Source organism: Podarcis cretensis, assembly GCF_951804945.1.
Source record: "Podarcis cretensis genome assembly, chromosome: Z".
In the NCBI taxonomy this organism is placed as follows: domain Eukaryota; kingdom Metazoa; phylum Chordata; class Lepidosauria; order Squamata; family Lacertidae; genus Podarcis; species Podarcis cretensis.
The window spans coordinates 38183724-38192002 of NC_137184.1; the positions used below are offsets into that span (position 1 = coordinate 38183724).

General features: G+C 41.1%; 1 long non-coding RNA gene across 1 annotated transcript; it reads right to left on the reverse strand.

Annotated features, from left to right (window-relative positions):
• Positions 1 to 941: 941 nt before the first annotated feature.
• LOC307208166 lies at positions 942 to 5555 on the reverse strand. Its single transcript, XR_013835029.1, has 3 exons — positions 5325 to 5555; positions 2798 to 3000; positions 942 to 1861 (listed from the first exon to the last, which is right to left on the reverse strand). It is a non-coding gene; the product is annotated as an uncharacterized lncRNA (long non-coding RNA).
• Between the last annotated feature and the right edge of the window lie 2724 nt (positions 5556 to 8279).

Consider the following 8279-nt stretch of genomic DNA (forward strand, 5'->3'; position numbering starts at 1 on the left):
CAAGAGAGGAATAAAGATCAACATCAGGATCTGCTTCTCCTCGGGATCCTGCTGCCTGAGGCGGTCGCCTCACCTTGTCTCATGGGTTGGCTAGCCCTGCTTCTATATGGTCAGAAGATGTGCATATTCCCCATGAGGCATGGTGAATGTCTCCTTAATTGATGAACTCGCATTACCCCAAACATGTCCATGTGTATGCATCTAATTAAAGCTTCAAAATTATTTAGTTAAAAGCTTCACAATAATTTTCCATCATTGCTCTAAGTAATAAGCAGGTTGCCTATTTCTCTATAAATTTGTGAGAAAAAATGTCTAAGCTCACACTTCAGGAAAAGGCTGTATTTCATGTTGTGCTTCCTTGATAATGTCTCCATAATGAAACCTTCTGGGAAGCCTATCTACCGTTGTACCTGCATCTCTTGATATAAAAGGGAAGAGAAAGGTTTCTATAAAACATGCAACACTTAGTGTAGCTTGAAAAATCTGATGTATTTTTTGGTTCTCTTTCCAAAGATCCTGACCTTGTGATATATATAATTCATAAACACAAAGGTAAATATTAAATCGTAATTGAGCAAGGCAGAGTAATGAAATATCTGTGAATCCAAAATTTAAAAAAACTGTGCAATTGCTTTACAGATGCATACATATTATTTCTGAGGGGTTTGATATATTGCAGCTATATATATATATATATATACATACACACACACACACACACACACACACATATATACACAGTGGACCCTCCAGAAACGAATTAAATTCGTTCCAGGGTCCGTCCGCAACCAGAAAAGTCCGTAGGCAGAGGCGTCTCTTCTGCGATTGAGCACTTCTGCGCATGCGGCAAAACCCAGAAGTATACACTTCCGAGTTTGCTGCGTTCGTAACCCGAAAGTTACGTATCCAGAGCGGTACGTAACTAGAGGATCCACTGTGTATGTATGTGTCTGTGCATGTGTGCGCTGACATAAAGACTACATCAAGGTGAGTCAGGCATCTTTAGGGTTATCTCATTAGTTTTGTTTGATTGTATTGATCCAATTTTCTGCACAGTGAAAATTCTGGGTAAAGCTTGACAACCTCGTCATATTTCTGCTTTCCTTCCTATTCACATACTGGCACTGCCTGTATAAAGACATTACTTTGGGAGCTAGGGATCTAAGATGGTAGTGATTTCCATTCCAACCTGTATTTGTCACAATCAACACTGTTTCCATTTTGCTGTAGTTCAGTTTCTGCCAAATATTAAGTTGTTGGTTTTTTTTTCTTCCTGTCTGCTATTTAAGGTACATTATGTAACAATTTTCATAACCGACATTCATTTCAGTGTAAAGGAAACATCAAAACAATGTTAGAGTCACCAACTGCATATTGTTTCTGGACTTAAAAACAGCAAAGATATCAATAAATACTTCTTGCATTTGCTTGACTGATTTTCATTCCTGACTAAAGACAAGCATACCAACTCCAGCAATTTCTGCTTCTTTTTCCACTGGAATACTTTGACATCGTTACTATTTAAATGTTCTTCCTCTGGACAACAACCCCACCACCACCAAAATCCGCACACATTGTGTATGTTGCTAGGAAACTGAAGTAGTAATAATTGTTACCTTCCAAATAAGCATACCTAATAGAGAGTTCACTAAATTACTGAAATTTATATTTATATCAAGAAGAAACAAATATCAGCATTTGGGAGTGGGGAGATACATACCTATTAGGGAGCGACTACATTTTGATAGTTGTGATGTGGAAATATCTAGGAACAGTTTTCAAAGCAATTTCCTCATTTACTTTTCAACATTATCGAGTAATTCAAAGCAATGATGATTGAAGTTGGGAGGCTGTGTATCAGCTGGAGACATTTTGCAAAAGAAGTACATTGCATATACTATATTCTTTCCCTTAGTAGTTGTAGGGGAGGAGATATTGGTAGGTGTTTAAAGGCACTGGATCTCAGCATAGCCAGTTTTCCCATCACCCTTACTTTTCTGAATGTGAAGGACAAGTGAAACCTTTGGGGACTAGTGGCTTGGGACAGTAGTTCCCCATGTTGCAGGCTTCACTAGACCCTGGTCTTTCTGACTGAGAAGGAAGAGGAATGTGGACAGTGGTGAAGTTGCAGCACTCGCTTGAGTCACCACTACATATAGGGAGCTGAGTCACTGCTACTTATTAGGAAAGGAGTGACGTGTCAGGGAGGTCAGTGTGGTGCAAGTATACCAGCAGGGATACCAGATTGCCTTCACTTGTGCATTTGTACTGTGCTAAACTTCCTGCCCTCTTGCCTTTCCCCTGTCCGATAGCAGCAAAGACCCAGATGTCCAGAGGCCAGGTGAGCACTGCCACCCCACCCCACTGTCCACTACTGCTTCAGAAAGTCCTTTTGGACTGCTGCTAAAGACAGGCTGGCAAACTAGTTGTGTTGGCCAGATTTGGCCCATAGGAAACCAGCTCCCCACCTCTGTTTGTTTGTTTGTTTGTTTGTTTCTTCTCAGAAAAAATAAAAGTAATTCTCAGGTGTTTTTAAACACTCATAATTCAAAATCTTCATATGGAAAATTCAGTAATCTCAAATGTTGATGGCAGGATTAATTTTCAGCCATCTCCCTTAGGGGAATGCTGATTCCGTCTAATTTTTCCTGAAGTTCTTTAGCCCATTACCATCTTTTGATAAGTCCCCCCAAAAGGTCTGCCTTTTAAACCATTTACCAAATCTGTCTTTCAATCATCACACTGCTGCAGCCGTTTTCTTATGGACATTTCATAAGACTGATCCCCAGGCACCTACCTGAATTCCAGCACTTTGTATTAGCATCAACCGTGCAACCCGACATTCCCTGTCACAGGAACTGTGTTTGGTCTCAAGAAAGATGAACATATCATTTTTGACATGGAGCTCAAAAAGGCTTGTTTTGTGGGTTGAGGGATAAGCCACGATCCAGGGGATAAGTTTTGTTCCCTGTCTTCTTTGCCAAGATTATTGCAGAACTTCTGCTTAACAACAAATTACATTCATAAATACAGGCTGGCAATGGCACTTGAAAGACAGCTTGCATACCACGACAAGACAGAAATATGTATATGTGTGTGTGTATATACATTTACATATATAGATATATACACACACACATATACATATACAGTGGTACCTCGGGTTAAGAACTTAATTCATTCCGGAGGTCCATTCTTAACCTGAAACCGTTCTTAGCCTGAAGCACCACTTTAGCTAATGGGGCCTCCGGCTGCCACCCCGTGATTTCTGTTCTCATTCTGAGGTAAAGTTCTTAACCCGAGGTACTACTTCCGGGTTAGTGGAGTTTGCAACCCGAGGTACCACTGTGTGTGTGTGTGTGTGTGTGTGTGTGTGTGTGTGTGTGTGTGTATCACAGAAACGATCCTCCCATTATACATTTTTTTCCAGTGTAATTACAGTATGGAATTTGAAAATGGGGTGGGGGGAGAGATGCTGGTTGAGGCAGTGAATGCCTTTATAGCAGCACGATGAGTAGGACTGAAGTGTTGCGCAACGGTAAATTAATCAACACAGAGTTTTCTTCATAAACAGAATAAAACTTTTACTTGAGAAAATAAAGTTGTTCAGAAACAGCATAGTTAAAGAGCATACACAGAGTGCTCATAGCAGCTATCTGACTCTTCACAGAGGCACAGTCTTAGTCACTGATTTACTAGAGTCCTGGAGCCACTCTGTCTGCAACAACACAACACACACACTGGCTGAGACACACAGACACTGAGGCCCACAGAGAGGCTGGCTATTTTTATAGGGAGAACGAGTCATCACCCAAGATGAGACAGGAGTCACAGTGGCTTAGCAGTTTGCTGTTAGCAGGCTTAGGCTGAATGATTGTGTAGGCCTTGTAGGCCTTACTGCTTCTGCTCTCAAAAAACTTTGTCTCATGACATGAATTGTGTGTGTGTGTGTGTGTGTGTGTAAATAATCTCTATCTGGGATGCAGCAGTAGAACTCCAGTAGCATCCAGTAAGGATCCTTGAACAATTCTCGTTTTGAAAAACAATTATCACCCCAAAGGCAGAGCCGAAGGTTTTACTTATTCATTTATTTATTCAATGCCTTTCCATTCTGCCCTTTTAAGGCAAAACCTTTCCAATGTGCTAACAAAACATCAATACAACACAGATATACAAGGATAGAACAAGGTCAATAAATTAACAGCTAAACAGCAGCAATTAAAACATAGAACTTAGCATGAATTCAGCAGTCAAATGCCAAGAAGAACAGCCACGAAAATATGCTTTCGTTATTCTTTTTCTTTGCAAAAAGAAATACAAAGTGGCTTACAACAACAGTACATACATGAGTATGCCATCAATATATTTTTCTCCAGGGAAGGTACTTCCAAAGAGGTGGGCGACTCCTGCAAAGCCCCTATCTCTGTTACCTTTATTCCCCCAAGAACTTTTGAGTCTTTTTAAAAGAGAAGAATCATCGCCTGGAGTACGTCTAGAGTTACCTATCCCACTTTCACGTCCAATATGCAGGCATTGCAGGTTTGCATACAGTGGTGCCTTGCAAGACGAAATTAATTCATTCCGCGAGTTTTTTCGTCTTGTGATTTTTTCGTCTTGCGAATCACGGACTTTGGAAAACCTTCAAAAATCACCAAAGTCTTCAAAAACCTCAAAAAAGGCTACCACACCGCGTGCTATGAGTTGCTCCTCGAAGTGAATGCACGGTTTTAAGAAAAAGGAAACAAACTTGCAAGACAAAGGAAACAAACTTGCAAGACGTTTTCGTCTTGCAAAGCAAGTCCATAGGGAAATCCGTCTTGCGAAGCAACTCAAAAAACGAAAAACTCTTTCGTTTTGCGAGTTTTTCGTCTTTCTTTTTATTATATAAATTTTTTTATTAAGAATTCTGTTAATACAATAAAGAAAAAAAGACAGAATAAACAGACAACAAACAAAAAATAAAACAAACATAAAATTATACATCCTATAATAACCATCTTTTCTTCATTTTTTCCTTTTGGACTTCCTCACATCTCTCGCTCCTACATTCCAAGTTAATAAAACTTTAGCCAGCAACTTATCACCTTATTTTCATTCTTATTGTACACAATTCCAATATTTTATCCATAACTTTAAATATTTTTATCAAAATCCTGAATACCTAGTTTTAACATGATATTCATTCAAAATTTATCTTTCTCATGAGTTTTTCGTCTTTCGAGGCATTCGTCTTGCAAGGTACCACTGTATTTTTTTAGCAAATTACAAAGCCTATTTCAACCACCAGTACCATTCTGACCAAAACAAGGGGGGAGGTACCATACCATGTGAAGCAATGTCTCTCCTGAGCTTCAGTTAGCTAGGGGGAGAGCGTAGCTCAATGATAAAAACAACATGCATGACATGCACAAGATTCTAGTTTCACTTCCAGGCATTGACGGGTGGGGCTGGGGAAGACTCCCATTTGAAACCCTGAAGAGCCACTGCTTGTGGCCTGTTGGAACCCAGAAGACCATATGCTGTTCTCTTGTCTGGTTTATCCACCCTTAGGGAACTGAAGGTTCACGGGGTCTTGGCATGCAAATGGATGGATTTACTTTCTTTGGGAGAAAGCAAGGTGTCTTGGAGGATGAAGCACTTGGCTGAATTGAAGGAACAAAGTTGGATATGGCGAGGCAATCCATTTCCCCTAAGAAAGCCCTTTCCTCCTTTGCTTTTTCGCCTCTTCCTGCTTCCACAACTGCTTGGCAATAAGGTCTCATTGCTTTCATTATTCTTAGAAGAGAGATAGCCCAGAACATCACAGTTTTGTTTAGTAACTCATTCTAGCCGGACCTCTGGCTCTACTCATCTTCTGGTCTCAACAAACATGCCTTGATTCTCTGTGTCCTGAACAGCAGTCCATATATTGGTGAACTATTCCTCCCATAACCCTGATCATTGACCATGTTGTCTATTGTTGATGGAAGTTGTAATCCAACAGTATGTGGATGGCGCCACATTGGAGTCAGCTGCTCTAGAATATTGGCTGGTTTCACCAACAGGGCCTTGTCTGCACAGCTGATGCTGATGCCAGCTTGTGAAATAGCATTGATGAACTAGAGGAATAAACACAGCAGAGTACTGGTTTTTGTTCAAAGAAAGGAGAAGGGAAATGAAGATGACGGATGAACAAAGATATGCAGAGAGAGAATTTTATGTAAAGCTTAGCCCTAAATGGCCTCGGTCCAGTATACCAGAAGGAGGATCTCCACCCCCATTGTTCTGCCCAGACACTGAGATCCAGCACTGAGGGTCTTCTGGAGGTTCCCTTGCTGCGAGAAGCCAAGGGAACCAGGCAGAGGGCCTTCTCGGTAGTGGCACCCGCCCTGTGGAACTCCCTCCCACTAGATGACAAAGAGAAAAACAACTACCAGACTTTTAGAAGACATCTGAAGGCAGCCCTGTTTAGGGAAGCTTTTAATGTTTAATAGACTATTGTATTTTAATATTCTGTTGGAAGGGCGGGATATAAATAAATAAATTGTTGTTGTTGTTGTTATTTATTATCATCATCATCATCATCATCATCATCATCATCATCATTACCAATGTAGGTACCATCTAAAACCCTGAAATCTCACGAGATGATCTTGGAAATATAAAATTCATATCCATACACACTACCCTGGTTTTCTTGTATGTTGTTATTCCTTCACAGTAAAATTACTTTTGTAGACCTTCAACATTGTTAGAAGTGTAATCAAACTTTGTTACATAAAGGTTTTTTTTGTTTTTTTTTTACTTAGATGGATGTTTGGCTACTAAAATTAGATGCAACATTTTGGAACGTTTACTAATCAGCCTATTTTGCAATAGCAGGGGTAATTACAGCTTTAAAAGGTAAGCGGTCGCTTTGTCACCTTTGTGTTAATTAGTTATTGTGCTCAATGCCGCCAAATTTGTGGGAAGATTGTTGGACCTCTGATTTGCTGATGAAGTAATTAATTTACCTAATTATCAATATCAGTGGTATAAGGAAGAGGGGTAAAGTGATACTATTGCCATATGTAGCACCCTTTCATAAGAAATATGAATATGCTCGTGGGCTAATAAAATAATTTTACAATGTTTATGTTTTGTTGACCTGTCTGCTAGTCTAGGGTTGTGGAACTTTGAAAATGAGTTATGTGTGATTAAGGGGCATCAAATGTTCTCTCCAGTCCACACTTAATTTAAAATGGCATCTCAGCCTGAGAAGGAATGGAAATAAAATGCTAACAAAAGAGTGATTGCAGGTCTCAGTGTTTAACATGTAAGATCTCTCATCTTAAAAAATTAATTACTCCATAATAGTCCATCCTATGAAAGGAAGTCAGGAAAAGTAATATTAGTTATTATGAGTTGGATGGTTCCTCATGCACCAAAGGGCTATCAAGACACATGAGGGCTTGGAAGAGATGGAAGAAAGGCTTTGGTGTACACAACAGTCTTCTGGTCTGTAGCTCAAAACACATCAAGGGGGCAATTGTCAACCCTAAACTTTTAGTAATGGTATTTCTGTGTTTGCCTTTGACAATGGCATAGTTGTGTTTGATCCCACATTTTAAGAGTGAATTTGGAACTGACCATCTCCACCTTTGGTCACATGTTACTACCCAACATGAAATGGGAAGGTGCTACTCCACCCACCCCATTCTGCCATTGCTGCCAAAACCTCCTTTATCTGTTTAAATTGTATTGTTTATGGATAAATTTTGATGTATTGTTTTCGATATGGGCCAATGGCCGTAATAAATCAAACTGAACTGAACTGGGATGCATGATGGTTTCTGAAGCAGTGGCAGCTGGTTCTGCAAGCTATTCTGTTAAAGATATACCGTATTTTTCGCCCTATAGGACGCACTTTTTCCCCTCCAAAAATGAAGGGGAAATCTGGGTGCGTCCTATGGGGCGAATGCAGGCTTTCGCTGAAGCTTGGAGAGCGAGAGGGGTGAGTGCGCACCGACCCCTCTCGCTCTCCAGGCTTCAGGAAGACATCTGCAGCCTAGGCAGCCCTGCGGGAGTTCCCACAGGGCTGTCTAGGCTGCGGATAGTAGCCTGCTTCCTGGAACGCCGGGCGCGCTGAAAGCAGAGCAGCCGGTCCTTCGGGAACACATCCGCAGCCTAGGCAGCCCTGCAGGAGTTCTCCGCAGGGCTCCCCACGCTGCGGATAGCAGCCTGCCGCCCGGCAGGCGGGGCACCCTGAAGCAGAGCGCCCCACGCGCCGGGCAGACATCTGCAGCGTGGGGAGCCCTGCA